Source organism: Rhinoderma darwinii, chromosome 3, assembly GCF_050947455.1.
Source record: "Rhinoderma darwinii isolate aRhiDar2 chromosome 3, aRhiDar2.hap1, whole genome shotgun sequence".
NCBI lineage: Eukaryota > Metazoa > Chordata > Amphibia > Anura > Rhinodermatidae > Rhinoderma > Rhinoderma darwinii.
The window spans coordinates 399,028,104-399,051,122 of NC_134689.1; positions in this window are offsets into that span (position 1 = coordinate 399,028,104).

Genomic DNA, 23,019 nt, shown 5'->3' on the forward strand with positions numbered 1-23,019 from the left:
TAATGGCTTTCTAGATGCAAGATATAAGAATATAATATGCATCTAAGGAGTTATAATATATAAAGGTATAAAACGCTGTTCCGCGCATGCGTACAGCTACATAAAAAGCCATCAGTGGCCATCTTGGTAAGGGAAGCTCTAACTGGGATTGTTTCATCATGCAGCACGTATGTGATATGTATATATCATAATGACCTGCTGAGGACCATAGATAAATGTGAATAGTATTCATAGTGAAAGCCATATCAATAGACGAGATACATTATATCAATAATATATTAGGTAAGACGATAAAAGACATCTTAATATTAGATCAATATGAAAAAGATATTGTGTGAACGCAAATGAACAATCCGTCCATATTTGTACAAAAACGCTAATTTAACGCACTGTGTGTACAATGACAAGAACAATTACTTATAAGCTTCAAAATAAAAGATTTCTTTATTCTGCATACTTTTGAAAATGATGTTTAGATAACAAATGTAGAAAGAAATTGGCACATATGGTGTTGTCAATGAAGAATAAAAATACTTCTAAACATATTTTTACGTGTCGGCACATGGATCCATAGTAAACATGGTAGGTACTTGAAAAATTCTTTATAAGTGATCTGAAAGAGATACACAATATTGTAAGTTACAAGATATTATATTCATATTCAATACACTGATTCAAATACACAGAGGGTGTATGACCAACGCACCCCTCCCTGTGGGCAAGCAAGTTTCTAGATTACACCATGTGTGACAAAGTCAACATTGAGACCGTTAGGTCGCAATGTCTGTAGTCTCTCTATCCACTGTAGTTCTTTATATTTAAGCATTTTTATACGATTACCTCCCCTACGTGGAATTGGTATGTGATCAATTAGATAAACCCGCATTTCTCTCTCCGTATGTCCTGCCTCTGTGTAGTGCTAGGATACTGGGAGATCCAACCGTTTTTTCCGGATGGTATAACGGTGTTGGTTTAACTGTATTTTAAATTCAAGAGAAGTTTCTCCAACGTACAAGTGACAAGGACACTCCAATATATATACGACATGGTCAGATATGCAATTGAAATAAAATCTTATGTCATAAGATTGTTTGGAGTGAGGATCGATACATTTTGGACCCTTTTGTATTAACGAACAATTAACACAATTGAGGCAGGGATAACAACCCATGTGGCTCTTTGTAAAGTAGGTTTGTCTGTGTATTCTTCCAGGATCTATGTCAGAGTGTACTAATCTATCTTGTAGGTTAGGTGACCTGTGGTATGAAAAGAGGGGATTATTTTGGATTTCAGGGATATGGGGTAAGCTGTATCTCAGCATGGGCGAATGTTTAAGTATAATACTATTTATACTATTACTGTTCTCCACAAATGTGGTAACAAAGGGTATACGTGCAGGCAATGACCCTCGCGTTCTAGTTTTTAACAATGTATCCCTCTCAATTGATTCCACCTTAGTCCTCTGACGTTTAACGGACGATATCGGGTAACCCCTGTGAAGAAATTTGTTTTGCATATTAAGAAGGGTATCATCCAATTTACTTACTACACTAGTAATACGTTTAGCACGAATGTATTGACTGGTAGGGAGACTTTTTAACATAGAGCGTGGATGATTACTATTAAACGTTAACAGATTATTCCTATCCGTTGTTTTGACAAAAAGCTCAGTAATTAACTTACCCTCATGGATATTGACTGATACAACAAGGAGTTGAATAGATGTATCTGAGCTAACCATGGTAAATTTGACCGTAGGGTCAATAGTATTCAAAAATGTGTGAAAAAGTTGGAGTTCACCGTCATTGCCTGTCCAAATGAGGAAGACGTCGTCTATGTATCTCCACCACCTCAGGACGCGGCTTAAGTGGTGGGACACATAGACGAACGTCTCCTCAAGATATCTCCTATACGTATTTGCGTATGTAGGGGCCACATTGGACCCCATCGCCGTACCTTGGATCTGATTATAAAAATCGTCACGGAACAAGAAGTAGTTGTCAGTCAAGATAATGTTTAGTAGGTCAAGGAAACATAATTGTGCTTCCTTAGAGTATCTTGTTTCTTGAAGATATATGCCCATTGCCTGTATACCTTTTTGGTGTTCAATGGACGTGTACAAACTCACAACATCAAATGATGCGAGTATAACATGTTGCCCCTTAAGTATATGTACCGATTTAAGCTTATTTAAAAAATCTGATGTGTCTTGAATATAGGAAAAAGCTTCTGTAGAGAAAACCCTCAGAACCCTGTCCAAGAAAATAGCTACACTACCGTTCAAAAGTTTGGGGTCACCCAGACAATTTTGTGTTTTCCATGAAAACTCACAATTATATTTATCAAATGAGTTGCAAAATGACTAGAAAATATAGTCAAGACATTGACAAGGTTAGAAATAATGATTTTTATTTGAAATAATAATTTTCTCCTTCAAACTTTGCTTTCGTCAAAGAATGCTCCATTTGCAGCAATTACAGCATTGCAGACCTTTGGCATTCTAGTTGTTAATTTGCTGAAGTAATCGGGAGAAATTTCACCCCATGCTTCCAGAAGCCCCTTCCACAAGGTGGATTGGCTTGATGGGCACTTCTTGCGTACCATACGGTCAAGCTGCTCCCACAACAGCTCTATGGGGTTGAGATCTCGTGACTGCGCTGGCCACTCCATTACAGATAGAATACCAGCTGCCTGCTTCTTCCCTAAATAGTTCTTGCATAATTTGGAGGTGTGCTTTGGGTCATTGTCCTGTTGTAGGATGAAATTGGCTCCAATCAAGCGCTGTCCACAGGGTATGGCATGGCGTTGCAAAATGGAGTGATAGCCTTCCTTATTCAAAATCCCTTTTACCTTGTACAAATCTCCCACTTTACCAGCACCAAAGCAACCCCAGACCATCACATTACCTCCACCATGCTTGACAGGTGGCGTCAGGCACTCTTCCAGCATCTTTTCAGTTGTTCTGCGTGCAGCGGGGCCTACCACTTCTCTTTCTACTCTGGTTAGAGCCTGTTTGTGCTGTCCTCTGAAGGGAGTAGTACACACCGTTGTAAGAAATCTTCTGTTTCTTGGCAATTTGGCAGCTTTCTGTTTGCCTTTCCGCTGAAGGGTTAACCCGATGGAAACCTCCGACAGAACCCCTCAACGGAAGGGCAACTGTGATGTGAACAGGCCCTTAATTACATTCGCATATGAATTTTCACGGTGAGAATGGCGTAAGACCGGATATTTGCTGCGGAACTTCGATTGCAGTAACCCAGACTAAGCACTGCAAAAATCGCAGAGGTCCCCCGATAAGTCTTTCCTACATCGTAGTTTATTTGGATACTAATTTTAGCGCATATAAGTCCCATGGGGGTTCAGGTTGGTGGCGCTATGATGAGGAGTTCCGTAGGCGTATGGCGCAAAAACCTGAGGTCGGTTGGGATTCAAAAGCTACGGATGTTTGGCTGAGACTTATGATGTCTCAGCGCCCCTTTCAGCCCACTCCCCACCCGCGTTTGGCGCTCCCACTGCCGGGGTCGGGGCTCAAAGCAACAGGTGTACCGGGATTTGCTGGCTCCTAAACAAAAGGCACTGCAAGTTCTATGGGTCCTGCAAGTTCAGGCACGAGTGTTCCACTTGTGGGGGCCCCCACCCATCAGTCCGGTGTAACTGGCGGAATGCCCAGGTCCCGCGTCCCAACAGTACAGGTAGTGTCGAGGACCCCAATACGCATCCTAGAGATGCTAACCTGGCCAGACTGTTACCCCAAGTTGGGGGAGGCCGCCCTAATTAGGACTGTTTTTTTTGTTCGGGTTCTTTATCCCATTTATCTACAATCCCTCACCCACATGGCCGGCCCTTTTTCTGAGTTACCATTCTCTAACCTCCGGGTATCCCCCCTAGGGGTGGTACCCAAAAAAGAGCCAGGAAAATTCCACTTGATCCACCACTTATCCTACCCTAAAGGCGGTTCGGTTAACGATGGCATAGATAAGGACCTGTCCGATGTGTCGTACATCTCGTTTGACAGAGCGGTGGACTTAGTTCGCCAGGCGGGTCCGGGAGCCCTTATGGCTAAATCAGACATTGAATCAGCGTTCCAGTTGTTACCTGTCCATCCGGACTGTTTTCACCTGCTAGGTTGTGAGTTTGACGCCCAGTTTTATTATGACATGTGCCTCCCAATGGGTTGTTCTATCTCATGTTTTTACTTCAAAGTTTTTAGTTCCTTTTTGGAGTGGGTTTTGAAGGAACTTACGGGGTGTACATCGACGATGCACTACTTGGATGAGTTCTTTATCGTAGGCCCTGCTGCGTCGCGAAGGTGCCAGATATTGTTAAACTCTTTTTGCAGTTTGTCAGCCCATTTCGGCATCCCCCCGTTGGAAGAGAAAACTGAGGGCCCTACTACAGTGTTGTCTGTCTTGGGCATAGAGATTGACTCTTCAGAGATGGTGTTCCGATTGCCGGCTGATAAAGTTATGAAGTTGCGCTCACACTTGGCAGCGGCCATATCAGCAAAAAAATTACAGCTCCGACAGGTCTAATCCCTGTTGGGTTTGTTGGTATTTGCCAGTAGAGTTATGCCCATGGGACGCATTTTCTCGCGCCACTTGTCCCTGTCCACGGCCGGCGCCCGGTTACCCACCCATTATGTACGCATAACTGCCGCCCTTAGGAGTGATTTCCAAGTATGGTTACATTTTATCTCCGATTACAACCGGCGCACCTGCTGGAGGTCACCTACCGTGTCCAACCAGGAGATCCAGCTGTTCACGGATGCGGCGGGCAGCGCCGGCTTTGGAGCTATACTGGGCTCTTCCTGGTGCGCGGCCCCGTGGCCTGAAGCATTGTGCCTTCGGGGCTGGTGCAAAAATGTAATATTGCTAGAAATGTTCCCTATCATAGTTGTTATAGAATTGTGGGGCGAAAAGTTAGCTAATTCATCCATGGTGTTTTGGTCTGATAATGCAAGCGTGGTTCATGCCGTTAACCATTTGACTTCCTCTTCAATGCCGGTGGTGGTTCTAATTAGATGCTTGGTTTTAAGATGCTTGCAGCACAACATTCAATTTAGGGCTCGTCATATTCCAGTTGTTAAAAATAATGTCGCTGACGCCCTTTAACGTTTTAATTGGCAGGTTTTTCGTTCGCTCTGCCCATGGGCGGACTTGGAAGGGGCCAGCTGCCCGGATGCACTGTGGAGGATGCTGGATCTCAGCTGGTCCCCCTCGTGAGGTCATCCCTCGCACCAACCACCTGGGCTACATACGGTAAGGCGTGGAATGAGTGGCTGGATGTTGTCGGTGTTCTTCCCCTGGGTCCTGATGAAGCTACCCTACGGGTTTATGTATTGGGCAGTTGCGCAGCGGAGCCTTTCAGGTCTGGCATTTTTCTTTAAATTGCGCGCATCACCAAGTCCTTTTTCATTGCACAAGCATTAAAGGGTTGGAAGAAATCCGCGGTTAGAAGAGAAGCTAGACGCCCTGTCTCCTTCCCAATCCTAATCCTCATCAAATTGTTACAGGTCCTTAAGTACATTTGTTGTTCTCCGTTTGAAATATCCTTGTTAACAGCGGCCTTTGCTTTGGCCTGTTTTGAAGTGTGACGTATCTCGGAATTGATACCCATGTCTGTGACCCGCCCTGGTGGTTTGTTAGCTAACGATGTTGCATTATCCAACTCAGGGGTTCGATTCCGCATACGAAAATCCAAGACAGACACTTTTGGCAGGGGTTGTTGGGCATCTTTGAGACCGGTCTCCGGTCCCGGCTGCCCTGTCCGGGCCATCACACTTTATGTAAAGGATCTGCCAGGCACAGCTTCGGGGTTAACTCCCTTAATTAATCAGTCAGCACCCGAATCTACATCCCTGAGACTGACTCCAGCTTCCACCACTCAGGCTGGCAGGCTTAGGAGTGGGAGAGCCTATCGCAACCTGGCCAGATTCAGCTAGCTCCCGCCCTCGGTCTATTTAAGCCTGCCTTTCCTGTTCCTCCAGTGCTTGTGATTCTTTTTCGTGTGGTTTCCTGGCCCAGCTACAGCTCCTTCTATTTTGTTCCTGCTCCATACAGACCCTGGCTTTCTGACTACTCTTCTGCTCTTCGTTTGGTACCTCGCACACTCATGGCTTGACTCGGCTCATTCACCACTCTGGTTGCTCACGGTGTTGCCGTGGGCAACTGCCCCTCTCCCTTGCTTGTATTCCCTTGTATGTTTGTCGTGCACTTACTGAGTGCAGGGACCGCCGCCCAGTTGTACCCCGTCGCCTAGGGCGGGTCGTTGCAAGTAGGCAGGGACAGAGTGGCGGGTAGATTAGGGCTCACTTGTCCGTTTCCCTACCCCCCCGGTCATTACACTTTATACAGATGTTCGTGTGTCAGGTACACAATTTTTCTCACATGCCGATGGTAAACCACTCACTAGGTTTAAATTAACAGCAATATTTCGGTCAGCCTTAACCCATGCTGGCTTCCCCCACAAGGAGTTCGGAACACATTCATTCCGCATTGGAGCCGCTACCACGGCCAGCGGCTTGGGTCTATCTGATGAGGATGTACGGAGTATCGGGCGGTGGCGTTCGTATTGTTTCGCCGGTTATATCCGTCCGGATTTGATTTTACATTAAGTTTATTTGTTTATTTTTAGGTACACGCCCCGTTATATGGATCCTGGGCATTCTTACGTTTTCTGGGCAGAAAGGAGAGCAGCAATACGACCTGGAGGTGTCTCGCTGGGTCTGCTGGGAGCTGACGTCCATTGGCGGGGTTTGCGAGGCCATCAACAGGCAATGAGTCGGTCCTCTGGTACTAGTGATCCATGACGAGGGGAATGACCTATGTTCTGTTCGCTTGGGTGAGCTCATAGCACTGATCCAGTCCAACCTGAAAAGGTTTACTTCGTTTTTCAACGAATTGGTGCTAGTTTGGTCTGAGGTCATTCCCAGGGCAGTATGGGAAGGGGCCTGTGACGAGGCTGCAATTGAAAGGGGTAGGCGGCTGCGTAACACCAGGGTGTCCAGGTATGTCAGGGCTGGTGGAGGTGTGGTAATTAGGCACAGGCAGTTGGAAGGTGACAATCGGTGCCTGCTGCTACAGGACGGGACACACCTCACGGATATCGGATTGGATATCTTTTTATCCGGACTCCAGGATGGTATGGAGGAGGCTCTGTTTCAGTTGACCGGAGGTGTGCGCAGTTAAGGATGCTCACCCTCCTCGTGGCGGTAATTGTGGAAAGGTACGACCTACATGCCCTTCCTTAGGCGGGCTGGCATACGGGTACATTAAAATGTGTATTGGTTTACGGTTATGTTGATAAATATCCAAATAATAAATAAATAAAGCTGTGGCCGACCCTTCGTGTCAACACACGTTCATTGGTAGTTGGTCAAGTTATTTGTTATTAAAGGTGTCATAGTCCAACCTAGCGGGATATAAAAGGTTTAGCATGCACACAGTCAAGGAGTTGTCCACTTTTAGCAAATGAATGTTATTTTTTTGTATAATTAATAGTTATACAATTTTCCAATAGACCTTCTGTATTACAGTTTTTAAGATATCTGCTTGTTGTTATTCAGTAGGAACTTTCATTGTTTACTTCAAGTGGATAAAATTTTGTCCATGGTCATGTGATGGACACACCGGTGCACAGAACGTTACATGGTCATATGATGGACGCACGACTTCTGGGATCGTTACAGTATGTGTATCAGAGCAGTGTCTTCTAACGATCCCAGGGCCCGTTTGTGCATCACATGACCCTGTAACGAGCCCTGCACTTGTATGTCCATTACATGACCATGTACAGAATTTGAGGGCATCCTACCAATTAGGAAGGGTGCAGTCTGACTGTAATATGAGCTGGGGTGAAAAATTCAAGGCTGGGCAGCTGCAGCACAGGGTGTATCACCCCCCTCTTCTCTCTTGTACTAATGTACATAAGGAACAATAGCTGTTTCCCCTGTGTCCCAAAATGAATATGGTACTGGCCATATTGTGGCCAATAGAAAGTAGCTGTGCCTGTGTTGTGTCCTGCCCACTGGCAAAGGGCTTATATGGCTCACGCCCATTATGGTCTTCCTCTTTCTGAGAAACCTGGAAGCGAGTTTAGATTATCCCCTGCATTGTACAGAGAGAGCTTTCCCATGGCATCCAAAGATAAGAATCTTCTTGAGGCTCTCAAGTCACGTATATTAGCCGGAGGGGAGAGCTGGCTGAAACAGTTTCTCGCGGAACTCGCCTCCTCTCACACCTCTGCTCCCCTATGGTCAGAGGTAATGAGTAACGCCACGGGAAGCAGACGCACGGCGCGCCAGACTTGCCCCTCCCAGAGCGTCTTAGTCCCAGCACTCCAGCCCCATCTCTTACCCGGCGGCGAGGCCGGGGAAGCCGGCAACCTAATGTCCCCTCCCTTCTGGCGGTTGAGCAGCGCACGCGTATAGCTCCACCCACCCCTCTAGCGCTTCCTTCACGCCAGACACTGACGGCCGCAGCATCCATTATGGGAGGTTGTGCAAGTAGCTCCTCCACCTCGGAGGTCTCCCCCACCCCTTCTGAGATACAATTACCCTTAGTAGGGATTGCCGATGCTCGGGATCCACTGGGCACCAATGTGGTACCCTTTACTGCTGTTTCACAGCAGGTCATTGCTCCAGCATGTTTGCCTCCTGCCAGACCTATCTTAACCCATCAGGTGCTATTAACACCATTAACCCATCCAGGGCCGGAAACATATGATAGACTACCTTTCAGGAGGCATAGGTCTTCTTCTTCATTGTCCTCCCGGGGATCCAGGAGGTGTAGTCGCCATGGATCCGCTGGGTACCGTAGGCACAACTCCCGACACCATTCCAGGGTATCGGAGAGACGTGGTCGCTCCAGATCCTAAAAATGGCGCTCCCCTTCAACATCAGAAGTGTCTTCCAGAGCATCTGAGGAGTCTGGTAGAGCTTCGCTCAAAAAACGTAAGAGGCAGGAGCCTACACATCGTTCCAGGGTCCCTAACCTGGTGTCCAGGACCGCTGCGAGGCCTGATCCTGCAACATCTCTGGTAAGGCCTGCTCCTTCTCAGGAGCAGCTGATGACAATGGCTCCTCCGCACTTTCCATTACAAACTGTCTCTTCTGGATCTGGTGAGTTTTCATATACGGGCCATGGGGACCTGGGTTCAATGGTTCTGATATTGTATCAGCACTTAAAACGCTTTTGGTTAAATTATCCACTCCTACATCATCTCCGGTGGCTACACCAGTGGAGAAAATTCCGCCGCCAATAAAGGCGGGTGTGCATAAAGATCTTTTTTCTGCGGTATTAGTCCCCTGGGGGCTCATCTGGACGATGAGACTAGAACAAAAATTTGAAAGAATCAATACATTGATATATGGTCACTGGTATCAGTTGATCAACATACTGTAGATAAAGAAAGGAGAGTGGTTGATGCTAAGCCGTATGATCGTAAAGCACGAGTTGCAAAAACCATGAATAATTGGTTGCAGGCCTTTTCTGTAATGGGCTGTGTAATGGGCCAACAACGCCCGTAACAGTGTGCTGAACTTTTTATATATATATGGATAGCATATATAGTGCATATAAATCACATGGCGGTTCCGCATGGTGGCGCTATGATGAGGATTTCAGACGGCGCTTAACATTGCAACCGGATTTGGTTGGGTGCTCAAGTCCACAGATGTGTGGTTACGGCTGATGATGTCTCAAAAGACAACCCACTTTTCAGCAACGGCTGCTGGCTTCTCGGGAGTACTGGCACAGGGGTCAATAGCCGTCCGAAGGCCCGGCGCCTGCTGGTTATTTAATGAGGGACACTGTAAATTTGCAGGCTTGTGTAAATACAAGCACGATTGTTCAGCATGTGGGGGTTCACATACAGCATCTCAATGCGCTTGTCCAATCTACAAACCTAATTCTAAAAACAAAATGCTCCAGATGACGAAAAAAACCCTGGTGAGCATAACCCAGAGGGGTCTTTGGCCAGACAAGTTCCCTAATACGGAAGCCACCGCACAAATTTTGGTCCAGTATTTTCATTCATCCATCCTGGATAAGTAAAAAATAAAAAAGTAAGTAAAAAAAACAAAACGGTAGATGGTAATGGACGTATACTGCAGAGCTTGCGTTAATAGTTTTATGTTTTTCCACCTTGTCAGTACTCTCCCATATATAAAGTTACTTGTAAGGTGGTCACTAACTTTGTTCCTGTTTTCAGTGGCAGGTGTTCCGATCTTTGCTTCACAAGGCAGTGATCAACAGCCGCCTATGCCTGGAGCACTGATGGGAGTTGAGGGACCTCAGCTTATGTCGCTGGTGAGCTCATCTGTAGCCCCTGCTACTTGGACAAGGCTTGGTAAGGCCTGGTTGGCATGGTTGCATATGGTGAAAGGTAGGAACGTCTCTTCTTCGGATGATTTACGTACATATTTCAGGTTTAGTTGCCCAAAGGCGTTAATTGGGGATTTCATTCTACTTCAAATTATTAGGATAGAAAGATGTTACTAAATGTTTCCTAATAACTCAGGCTTTAAATGGTTGGAAGAAAACACACGTAAAAACGAAATGTAGGCGCCCTGGCTCTTAGAAATTGCTGTGCCAGTTAATTACTGCTTGTGAAACAGTATGCGTGTCTCCTTATGAGAGTACGTTATTTTCACTTCGTTTTACCTTGGCTTTCTTTGGAGCCCTTCGCATCAGTGAACTGTTACCCACCTCTAAGAATAAGCTAGATGGCTTGCTTCACACACATGTTATGGTAAACACAGAGACAGCGCGTATACAGGTCCATCGCTCTAAAACGGACAATTTTGGACGTGGTGTTTGGATACTTTTATGTGCAGTCCTAGGCCCAGTTTGCCCTGTGCGTTCACTCCTGACCTACTTCAACATTTGTCCTCACCTCTCGCAAGAGTCCCCTTACCATCTATCAATTTAGAGTCAATTTTTCATGGTGCCTAGTACTATGCGGTGCATCCCCAAATCAGTTTGGCACTCCTTCCTTTCGATTCGGTGCTGCCACTCACAGACGCAGAAGTTCAGACCTTTTATTATATTATATGTTTTTGGTTATCACAATTTTGTTACAACTGTGCTTCTTTTATTTAGATCACCAAAAGCCCACGGTATGGCTACTTGGGCATTCTTACATATTTTGGGCGGCACAGAGGGCTGAATGTAGGCCCGGAGGCCGTGCTTTGGGTTTCTTGACTTTCAGAAGATCAAGTGCTATTTTACAACTCACAGGCTGCTGTGCTCTTCTTGCTAACCTGCTCCTCTCTAACGGTGTGTGCTGCGTGCAGTGTCAGAAAAGAGAAGTGTTGTAACAGATGTGCACCTATCGTGCTGCACGTCTGCTAAATAAGTCCTGCTGCCCCCCACGCGATCCCGGCCCAGCCTGTCCCTGGCTCCTCGCTAGGATCAACACAGTGCACAAAATGCCACTCCCCCCTCCCCCTTTTTAGCTAGGTGGCACCACCTGAGGCAGCAGGCTCTCTTTATGGCAGGTGCGGCCCTGGGTGTTAGAGGTTAGGGAGTTAGTACAGGCTAGGAGCACTGTGACCACTGTTTCACTGGATGTCATGAATGTGCATACATGACTCCCACAGAACCCCCCCCCCTAAAGGATCACTGGCCAGTGAATGTAATGTACATGATCAGAAAAAATACATCAAGTTTCATGGAAAAAGATGTACACATGATATATAGCAGCAAAAATAGCAAAAAACATCAAAACACCCATACCCGTCTAATAACTAAAATCGGCAGCCTTGAGAAGGTTAATACTTTGAAAGAATTGGTGTCATCTGACCCTTCGTGAAGAAATCCGTAAAATAGTGGGTGTTAACCCAAGTTTGGTGGCCAAAAGAGCACCCAACCTTGGGGATTTACTCGTCCATAGCAAATTTAAAAGATAAACGCAATCAATACCACTTGGCTGTTTAACCCTTCCCTCTTTGGCCACTTTTGACCTTCCTGACAGAGCCTCATTTTTCAAATCTGACATGTGGTAATAACTTCGGAATGCTGTTACCTATCCAAGCGATTCTGAGATTGTTTTCTCGTGACACATTGGACTTTATGTTACTGGCAAAATTTGCTCGATATGTTCAGTATTTAATTGTGAAAAACACCAAAATTTTGCGAAAAATTGCAAAAATTTGCATTTTTCTCAACTTAAATGTATCTGCTTGTAAGACAGGCAGTTATAACACACAAAATTGTTGCTAACTAACATCCCCCATATGTCTACTTTAGATTGGCATCATTTTTGAACATCCTTTTATTTTTCTAGGACGTTACAAGGCTTTGAACTTTAGCAGCAATTTCTCACATTTTCAAGAAAATTTCAGAAGGCTATTTTTACAGGGGGCAGTTCAGTTGTGAAGTGGCCTTGAGGGACTTATATATTAGAAACACCAAAAAAGTCACCCCATTTTAAAAACTTCACCCCTCAAAGTATTCAAAACAGCATTTAGAAAATTTCTTAACCCTTTACACTTTTCACAGGAATTAAAGCAAAGTAGGGGTGAAATTTACAAATTTCATATTTTTTTGCAGAAATTAATTTTTAATCCAATTTTCTTTATAACACAGAAAGTTTTACCAGAGAAATGCAACTTAATATTTATTGCGCAGGTACCTGCAGTTTTAGGAGATATCCCACATGTGGCCGTAGCGTGCTACTGGACTGAAGCACCGGCCTCAGAAGCAAAGGTGCACCTAGTGGATTTTGGGGCCTTATTTTTATTCGAATATATTTTAGGCACCATGTCAGGTTTGAAGGGCTCTTGTGGGGCCAAAACAGTGGAAATCCCCCAAAAGTGATCCCATTTTGGAAACTACACACCTCAAGGAAATTATCTAGGAGTATAGTGAGCATTTTGACCGCACATGTTTTTTACAGAAATTATTGGAATTAGGCCGTGAAAATTAAAATCTAAATTTTTTCAAAGAAAATGTAAGTTTAGCTAATTTTTTTCTCATTTCCACAAGGACTAAAGAAGAAAAAGCACCACAAAATTTGTAAAGCAATTTCTCCCAAGTAAAACAGTACCCCACATGTGGTAATAAACGGCTGTTTGGACACACGGCAGGGCTCAGAAGGGATGGAGCACCATTTGGCTTTTGGAGTTCACATTTAGCAGGAATGGTTTGCGGAGGCCATGTCACATTTACAAAGCCCCTGAGGGGACAAAACAGTGGAAACCCCCCACAAGTGACCCCATTTTGGAAACTACACCCATTGAGGAAATTATCTAGGGGTATACTGAGCGTTTTGAACAAACAGGTTTTTTGCAGAAATTATTGGAAGTAGGCCCTGAAAATAAAAATCTACATTTTTTCAAAGAAAATGTAGGTTTAGCTAATTTTTTCTCCTTTTCCACAAAGACTGAAGGAGAAAAAGCACTGCAAAATTTGTAAAGCAATTCTCCCGAGTAAAACAGTACCCCATATGTGGTAATAACCGGATGTTTGGACACACGGCAGGGCTTAGAATGGAAAGAGCGCTATTTGGCTTTTGGAGATCACATTTAGCAGGAATGGTTTGCGGAGGCCGTGTCACATTTGCAAAGCCCCTGAGGGGACAAAACAATGAAAACTACCAAAAAGTGACTCCATTTAGGAACTACACCCCTTGAGGAATTCATCTAGGGGTGTAGTAAGCATTTTGACCCCATAGATGTTTCATAGAATTTATTAGAATTGGACAGTGAAAATAAAAACAAACCTTTTTCTTCAATAAGACGTAGCTTTAGAGCAAAATTTTTAGTTTTCTCAACAAATAAAGGAAAAAAAGAACCCAACATTTGTTAAGCAATTTTCCCCGAGTACGGCAATACCCCATATGTGGTCATAAACTGCTGTTTGGGCACACGGCAGGGCTCAGAAGGGAAGGAGCACCATTTGGAGTGCAGATTTTGCTAGATTGGTTTCTGGGCGCCTGTGGGACCAAAACAGTGGAAACACCCTAGAAGTGACCCCATTTTGGAAACTACACCCCTCATTGCATTTACCTAGTGGTGTAGTGAGCATGTTAACCCTGCAGGTGTTTTGTAGAAATTAGTGTGCTTTCGATGTTGCAAAGTGAAAATGGGATTTTTTTCCATAGATATGCCAATATGTGGTACCCAGCTTGTGCCACCATAACAAGACAGCTCTCTAATTATTATGCGGTGTTTCCCGGTTTTAGAAGCACCCTACATGTGGCCCTAATCTTTTGCCTGGACATTCGACCAGGCTCAGGAGTGAAAGCGTACCATGCAAAATTAAGGCCTAATTTGGCGATTTACAAAGTATTGGTTCACAATTGCAGAGGCTCAGATGTGAAATAATAAAAAGAAACCCCCGAGAAGTTGCCCCATTTGGAAACTGCACCCCTCAAGGCATTTATTAAGGGGTGTAGTGAGCATTTTCACCCCACAGGTCTTTTACATAAATGAATGCGCTGCGGATGGTGCAAATTAAAACATTTATATTTTTCCCTAGATATGCCATTTCAGTGGTAAATATGTCATGCCCAGCTTATGCCACTGGAGACACACACCCCAAAAATTGTTAAAAGGGTTCTCCCAGGTATGACGATGCCATATATGTGGAAGGAAACTGCTGTTTGGGCACACTGTAGGGCTCAGATGGGAGAGAGCGCCATTTGGCTTTTGGAGCGTGGATTTTGCTTGGTAGTAGATTCGTTTGAGTATTACTGGTGTTTCCATTTATAATGTGGGGGTACATGTAAGCTGGGCAGAGTACACCAGGGGCATAGTCAGGTGGTATAATAATGGGGTAAAAAACCAATAAAATAATCCATAGATGTGTGTTACGCTGTGAAGCAATCCTTTCTGCACAGGCCGTTGTCGCACTGATATGTGGCGTCCTTTCTTATGCCCCTTTTGGTCCACACTCCGTACCTTTGCAGTTTGGGGAATTTTGCAGGTAAAGTGTTGTCCTGGTATAATAAGGGCGCACTCGCTTCCAGCAGATATGTTTGGGCCCTCCCCTTCCTGCTTCCCTAATTTTAGGTCCTTGACAAATTGCCTCTTGAAACAGAAGAAATGTTCCCCTCGGGCACAACTGCATATTTTTTATTTCCTGACTTATTGGAGCCATAACTAATTTATTTTTTTCATAAACGTAGTGGTATGAGGGCTGTTTTTTTGCGGGACGAGCTGTAACGATTATTGGTATCATTTTGGGGTACATGCGACTTTTTGATCACCTTTTATCCTATTTTTTGGGAGGCCAGGTAAACAAAAAAACGCAATTCTGGCACAGCTTTTTTAGTTTTATTTATACAGCGTTCACCAAGCGTTATAAACTACATGTTAACTTTATTCTGCGGGTCAGTACAATTCCGGCGATACCTAATTTATAGAACTTTTGTTATGTTTTACAACTTTTTGCACAATAAAATTACTTTTGTAAAAATAATGTATTTTTTCTATCGCCAAGTTGTGAGAACAATAACTTTTTCATTTTTTTGTCGACGGAGCTGTATGAGGGCTTGTTTTTTGCGAGACAAGCTATAGTTTTTCTAGCTACCATTTTTGGATATGTGCGACTTTTTGATCACTTTTTATTCCAATATTTGTAGGGCAAAGTGACCAAAAAACAGAAACTCTGGTATAGTTTTTTACCTTTTTTATGTTTTTTGTAAAAAACGGATGTAAGATACAGCTGAGATCCGGCGATGATGGTACCGGCTCAGCTTCTGAGCCGGTGCCAAACATTTGGCGTATGGATACGGCAATTTGCGGGAAATCATAGCTTTCCATGGCTTACCCATACAGCAAATGTTGGGAAGGGGTTAAAGGGTAACTAAACGTTTGACAAACTTCTGATGTGTCATAATGACACGTCAGAAGTTTTGATTAGTGGGGGTCACAGCACTGAGAACCCCACCAATCGCTAAAACGAAATGGCAGAAGTGCTCGTGTGAGCGCTCAGCTGCTTCGTTTCTGTTCGGCTTTTTCAGCAGATCAATGTATCGGTGAATGGGCTCAAAGACTTTCTATTGAGCCTGTACTCCGATACATTGATTTCCGGAAAAAGCCGAACAGACACAAAGCAGCTGAGCGCTCACACGAGCGCTTCTGCCATTTTTTTTAGCGATTGGTGGGGGTCTCACGATGACTTGTCAGAAGTTTGTCAGAAGTTTAGTTACCCTTTAAAAGTGGAATCTACTTTTTCGGATTCATCTGGAAAAAAAAAAAAAAGACTTTTTCTGTGAAATCTTTCTTAAAGGGAATGTGTTGCCAGAAAAACATGTTTTTTTTTTAAAAAATTAAACATTTAGTGTGTGGGTGATTAAACATTGTTCAAATTTTTTTTATTTTTTTCACGAGTCAGGAAATAGTTAGGAAATATTATAAATTAATTCTAATTTATAATACTACCCATTTTTGGTCACTAGATGGAGCTATTCCCAAAATTGCAGCATTGCAACATTGGGTTAAAAGCCCTCGCTCTAGTGAGCTCTCAGCATCCCCCCCCCTCCTTTATCCTGGCTAGTGCCGGGCTAAACGAGGGGTTTGAACGGTGTAACCTCCTACACTGTGTGTCGCCATTTTTTGAGCTAACACACAGTGTAGTAGGTTTACATACAGTAGTAAACACACACAAACACGAACATACATTGAAATCTCTTACCTGCTCCTGCCGCCGCGGCTCCCTCCGGCCCGTCCGCTCCGTTTGCTGCCGCTGGTCCAAGTGCACAAATCCGGAAGCCGCGACCGGAAGTAGTAATATTACTGTCCGGCCGCGACTTCCGGTCCACAGGAAAATGGCGCCGGACGGCGCCAATTTCGAATTGGACTGTGTGGGAGCGGCGCATGCGCAGTTCCCACACAGACGCCGTACATTGAAGTCAATGGGACGGGAGCCGTTCGCAGTCCCTATGGGACTGTGGCTGCCGTATTCCATGTCTGTATGTGTCGTTAATCGACACAGACAGAAATGGAACAAAAAATGGCAGCCCCCATAGGGAAGAAAAAGTGTAAAAATAAGAAAAAGTAAAACACAAACACACAAATAAATATAAACGTTTTTAATAAAGCACTAACATCTTGAACATATGAAATTTTTTTTGGGTGATGACACTGTTCCTTTAACAACTTCATTACTACAGGGTTTACTCCCCTACATTACTGAGCCTATTGTGGCCGAATGTTTTTGCATCACTGAATTCAGAGAGCCATTAACTTTTTTATTTTTCCATCATCTAAGTTGCATGTGGGCTTGTTTTTTGCAGGATGAATTATATTTTTTTAATAGAACCATTTTCAGGGAAGATATAAATTGATTAGGTTTTATAAAAAAAAAAAAATTAAAGGAGGAAATGGAAAATACAATTTTTTTCCATAGTTTTTCACGTTTTTTTTATTTTGGGTATCCGTGCACATTAAATAACTGGTTAATTTTATTACGAGGGTAGTTACAATTGCAGCGATACCATATCTGTGTCTTTTTTTTTCACCACCTATTAAAAACAAAAAATCTATTAAGCCGTGCTTCTGACCTAATAGGCATATAGCTATGGCAGCCCTGGGGCTTTTTCAACCCATCAGCACCACCCACATGGTCTGTCACTCAGGCCCCACCCAGATGAAATTATCAGAACCTAGAACTGTTAGTGACATCACAATACCAGTGACATCACAATGCCCTGTCCAGCCCTACATAATGTGAAGGATGTGCTGGGGACAGTTGAGGGTTTTGAAGAAGGAGATGATGATTATGATGATTAGAGATGAGCGAACTTATCAAAAGTTCGGTTCGGCTAGTTCGCCGAATTTCACAAAAAAGTTCGGTTCGGACCGAACTAGTTCTGACCGAACCTGTCACTTACGTGCGCCGAGCATGCTACTGTCCAGGGTGCTGATAGAGTTAATGGGCTGCACTAACTCTTTCAGCAACCTTCACAGTACATGCTCGGCGCGCGGAAAATACCATTTAAATGTAATAAAAAAATAAAAATTATACGTTCGTACTTACTTTCCTCCTGTCCGGCCTCCAGCGATGACGTTTCATCCCTTTCGCCGCTGCAGCCAATCACAGGCTGTAGTGGCGGTCACGCACGTCAGGATGACGCTTCATCCCACGTGACCGCCTCTGCAGCCAATCACAGGCTGCAGCGGCGACATGAATGAAACGTCATCGCTGGAGGCCGGACAGGAGGAAAGTAAGTATGAACGTATTATTATTATTTTTTGGCATGTATGTATGTATGTATGTATGTATGTTGTCATGTATGTATATATGTGCATGTGTGTATGTATATTTGTATGTATGTATGTATGTTTGCATGTATGTTTGCATGAATGTATGTATATTTGCATGTGTGTATATATATATATGTATGTATGTTGTCATGTATGTATGTATGTTGTCATGTATGTATATATGTGCATGTATGTTGGCATGTATGTATATATGTGCATGTGTGTATGTATGTATATTTGCATGTATGTATGTTGTCATGTATGTATATATGTGCATGTATGTTTGCATGTATGTTGGCATGTATGTATACATGTGCATGTTTGTATGTATATTTGCATGTATATATGTTTGCATGTGTGTATGTATGTTTGCATGTATGTATGTTTGCATGTATGTATGTTGTCATGTATGTTTGTATGTATGTTGTCATGTATGTATGTATATATGTGCATGTATGTATGTTTGCATGTTTTTATTTTTGCATGTATGTTTGCATGTATGTTTATATATATGTGCATGTATGTAATTATGTTTGCATGTATTTATGTTTGCATGTATATTTGTGCATGCTTGTATATATGTATGTATGTATCTTTGCATGTTTGTTTGTATGTATGTATGTTTTCATGTGTGTGTGTATGCATGTATGTATGATAGTTTGCATGTATATATGTGTGTATGTTTGCATGTATGTATATTTGCATGTATATATGTGCATGCTTGTATATATGTATGTATGTTTGTATATATGTATGTATATTTGTATATATGTATGTATGGCCATGTATGATACTGTCTGCTGGCGCCCTGTATCTAAGTCAACTTCGCGGCAGGCTTCTATACATGGTATAACAGTCAGTATCACACATTAAACTGAATCTAAGCCTACAACATGTTTTATTTCATTATTTTATTTTTTTACAGGTTTGGTGTTTGGACTACGTCGGTTTCGAGGACTACTTCGATGACGGTTTTTTTTCTACAATAAAATGGTTAATGAGGGTTGTGTTGGGGGTGCTTTATTTCAATAAAATATTTTATCTATATCTTTGTCTTTTTCTTTTCAAATTTTATTATTACCACTTTAGTAATGGCCGCTGTCTGAGTGACAACATCCATTACTAATGCGAGGCTTAGTGTTAGCCGGTGCAGAGGCTAACACTAACCACCATTATTACCCCGGTACCCAAAACCACCAGGGGTGCCGGGAAGAGCCAGGTACGATCCAGTACCCGACCATCTGTTGTGATGGTCGGGCCCTGGGGCGGCCGCAGGCTGGTATTATGAGGCTGGGAAGGGCCAAAAACAGTGGACCTTCCCACCCTTGTAATGCTAGGCTGCTGCTGCTGTGTTGTATCTGGCTGGTTATAAAAGTGGGGGGGACCCCACGTCATTTTTTTAAATTATTTATTTATTTACATTTTTTTTTTTAAAAAGACATGCGGTTCCACCCAATTTATCATAACCAGCCACATACAACACAGTGTTATTAGCCTGGGAATGGACAAAACCAGTGGCCCTTCCCACCCATGTAATGCCAGACTGCTGCGGCCTTGTATATGGCTGGTTATTAAAAATGTGGGGGACCCGTCTATTGCTAAATTTGTTAAATTCCAAAAAAAAACGACGTGGGGGTCCCCCCCATTTTTATAACCAGCCCGATACAACACAGCAGCAGCAGCCTAGCATTACAAGGGTGGGAAGGTCCACTGATTTTGGCCCTTCCCAGCCTCATAATACCAGCCTACGGCCGCCCAGTACCCGACCATCACAACAGATGGTCGGGTACTGGATCGTACCAAGCTCTTCCCGGCACCCCTGGTGGTGGTGGGTACCGGGGTAATAATGGGTGGTTAGTGCTAGCCTCTGCACCGGCTAACACTAAGTACCGCCTTAATAATGGACGCTGTCAATCAGCCAACTGCCATTATCTAGGCACTAATAAAGTTTGAAAAAAAAACACCAAGACAATTCTTTTTTATTGAAATAAGAAATCCCCAACAAAACCCTCGTTAACCATTTTATTAAAATTTGAAAAAACGCAGATCTACGCAGTAGTCCAACGAATCGAAGATGTAGTCCAATCGGTACATCAAAATCTGCAACAACATAAAAAAACAGTTATCAATGTGAACAATACCAATACTTCTACTCACCTACACACATATATACACGCACACACAAACAAACAACCATACACAAACACACACATATATACACAAACACAACAAGATATACACACACACATAAACAGACAAACACACACATATACACGAACTCACACATATACAAACAAAAACACACATATCCAAACACACACACACACAGTTATACACACATACACGAACACATATACACAAACACATATACAAACAAAAACACACATACCCAAACACACATATACACAAACACATATACACAAACACACCCATATATACACACAAACACACACCCATATACACATACAAAAACACACACAAACATCTACACACAAACATATACACAAATACACCCATATATACACAAACATATACACAAAACACATATACACAAACACACCCATATATACACACACACACATATAAAAACAAAAACAGACAAAGTCACATACCCAAACACACATATATACACAAACACACACATACACAAACACGGTTTCTTTTAAATGCTGCTGGGGAACCCGCTCGATCCACTATATACGGCTGCGCTACAGTGCAGCATTTAAAAGAAACAGGATCCTGACCTGTCCATAGAGTTTAAGGCAGCACAGAGTATTTCAGGAGATGAGCGTGCAGATTCAGTGCTGCTGCGAACTCTGCTCTTACCATTACGTAGCTCTCAGTCTGTTACCTCTCCTCCACTCCTGTCCTCCAGAACACCTTCACATGATTGGCAAGTCACCATGTAATGGTAAGAGCAGAGTTCACAGCAGCACAGAGTATTTCAGGAGATGAGCGTGCGGATCTTGTGCGGGGTGGTGACTTGCCAATCACGTGAAGGTGTTATTGAGGACAGGAGTGGAGGAGAGGTAACAGACTGAGCTACGTAATGGTAAGAGCAGAGTTCACAGCAGCACTGAATCTGCACGCTCCTCTCCTGAAATACTCTGTGCTGCTGTGAACTCTGTTCTTACCATTACGTAGCTCAGTCTGTTACATCTCCTCCACTCCTGTCCTCTATAACACGTTCACATGATTGGCAAGTCACCACCACGCACAAGATCCGCACGCTCATCTCCTGAAATACTCTGTGCTGCTGTGAACTCTGCTCTTACCATTACGTGGTGACTTGCCAATCATGTGAAGGTGTTCTTGAGGACAGGAGTGGAGGAGAGATAACAGACTGAGAGCTACGTAATGGTAAGAGCAGAGTTCACAACAGCACTGAATCTGCACGCTCATCTCCTGAAATACTCTGTGCTGCCTTAAACTCTGTGGACAGGTCAGGATCCTGTTTCTTTTAAATGCTGCACTGTAGCGTAGCCTTATATAGTGGATCGAGCGGGTTCCCTAGCAGCATTTAAAAGAAACAGGATCCTGACCTGTCCACAGAGTTTAAGGCAGCACAGATTATTTCAGGAGATGAGCACGGGCAGCCGTTCGTTTTTCCGAGCCGTGCTCCCATCATGCACACGACCGTAAAAACACCCGTTATTGCGGGTCGTAATTACGACCCGCAATAACGGGCTCATAGACTTCTGTTACCCACGGGTACCTTTCCGTATTCTCACGGGAAGGTGCCCGTGCCGTTAAAAAAATAGAACATGTTCTATTTTTCTATTTTACGGGCCGTGCTGCTATAATTATAATGACAGCACGGTTCGCAAAAGCGGCCGGCTGCCCGTGGCCGGCCGGCCGTGCTCGTACTTACGAGTCGTAATTACGAGCACGGCCCGTAAAATAAAAAAATAGAACATGTTCTATCTTTTTAACGGCACGGGCACCTTCCCGTGAGAAAACGGGAAGGTACCCGTGGCTAACAGAAGTCTATGGGCCCGCTATTTCGGGTCGTAATTACGACCCGTGATAACGGGTGTTTTTATGGTCGTGTGCATGAGGCCCCGTAATGACGGGTGGCTACATGTGTGCACCCGTCATTACGGCAGCGTTGCTAGGCGACGTCAGTAAGGCTATGTGCACACACACTAATTACGTCCGTAATTGACGGACGTATTTCGGCCGCAAGTACCGGACCGAACACCCTGCAGGGAGCCGGGCTCCTAGCATCATATTTATGTACGATGCTAGGAGTCCCTGCCTCTCCGTGGAACTACTGTCCCGTACTGAAAACATGATTACAGTACGAGACAGTTGTCCTGCAGAGAGGCAGGGACTCCTAGCATCGTACATAAGTATGATGCTAGGAGCCCGGCTCCCTGCACTGTGTTCGGTCCGGTACTTGCGGCCGAAATACGTCCGTCATTTACGGACGTAATTAGTGTGTGTGCACATACACTAAATAGTCACTGTTCAGGGTGCTGAAAGAGTTAACTGATCGGCAGTAACTGTTTCAGTACCATGGACAGTGACTACCGATCACAGTACCTGTAAAAAAAAAAGACGTTCATACTTACCGAGAACTTTCTGCTTCCTCCAGTCCGGTCTCCTGGCCGTTGCCTTGGTGACGCGTCCCTCTCGACATCCGGCCCGACATTCCTTGATGACGATGCAGCCTTGTGAGCGCTGCAGCCAATCACAGGCTGCCGCGGCCTCTGCAGCCAATCACAGGCTGCAGAGGCCTCTGCAGCCAATCACAGGCTGCTGCGTCAGAAAAGGTCGGACTGGAGGAAGAAGAGGGACTCGTCAAC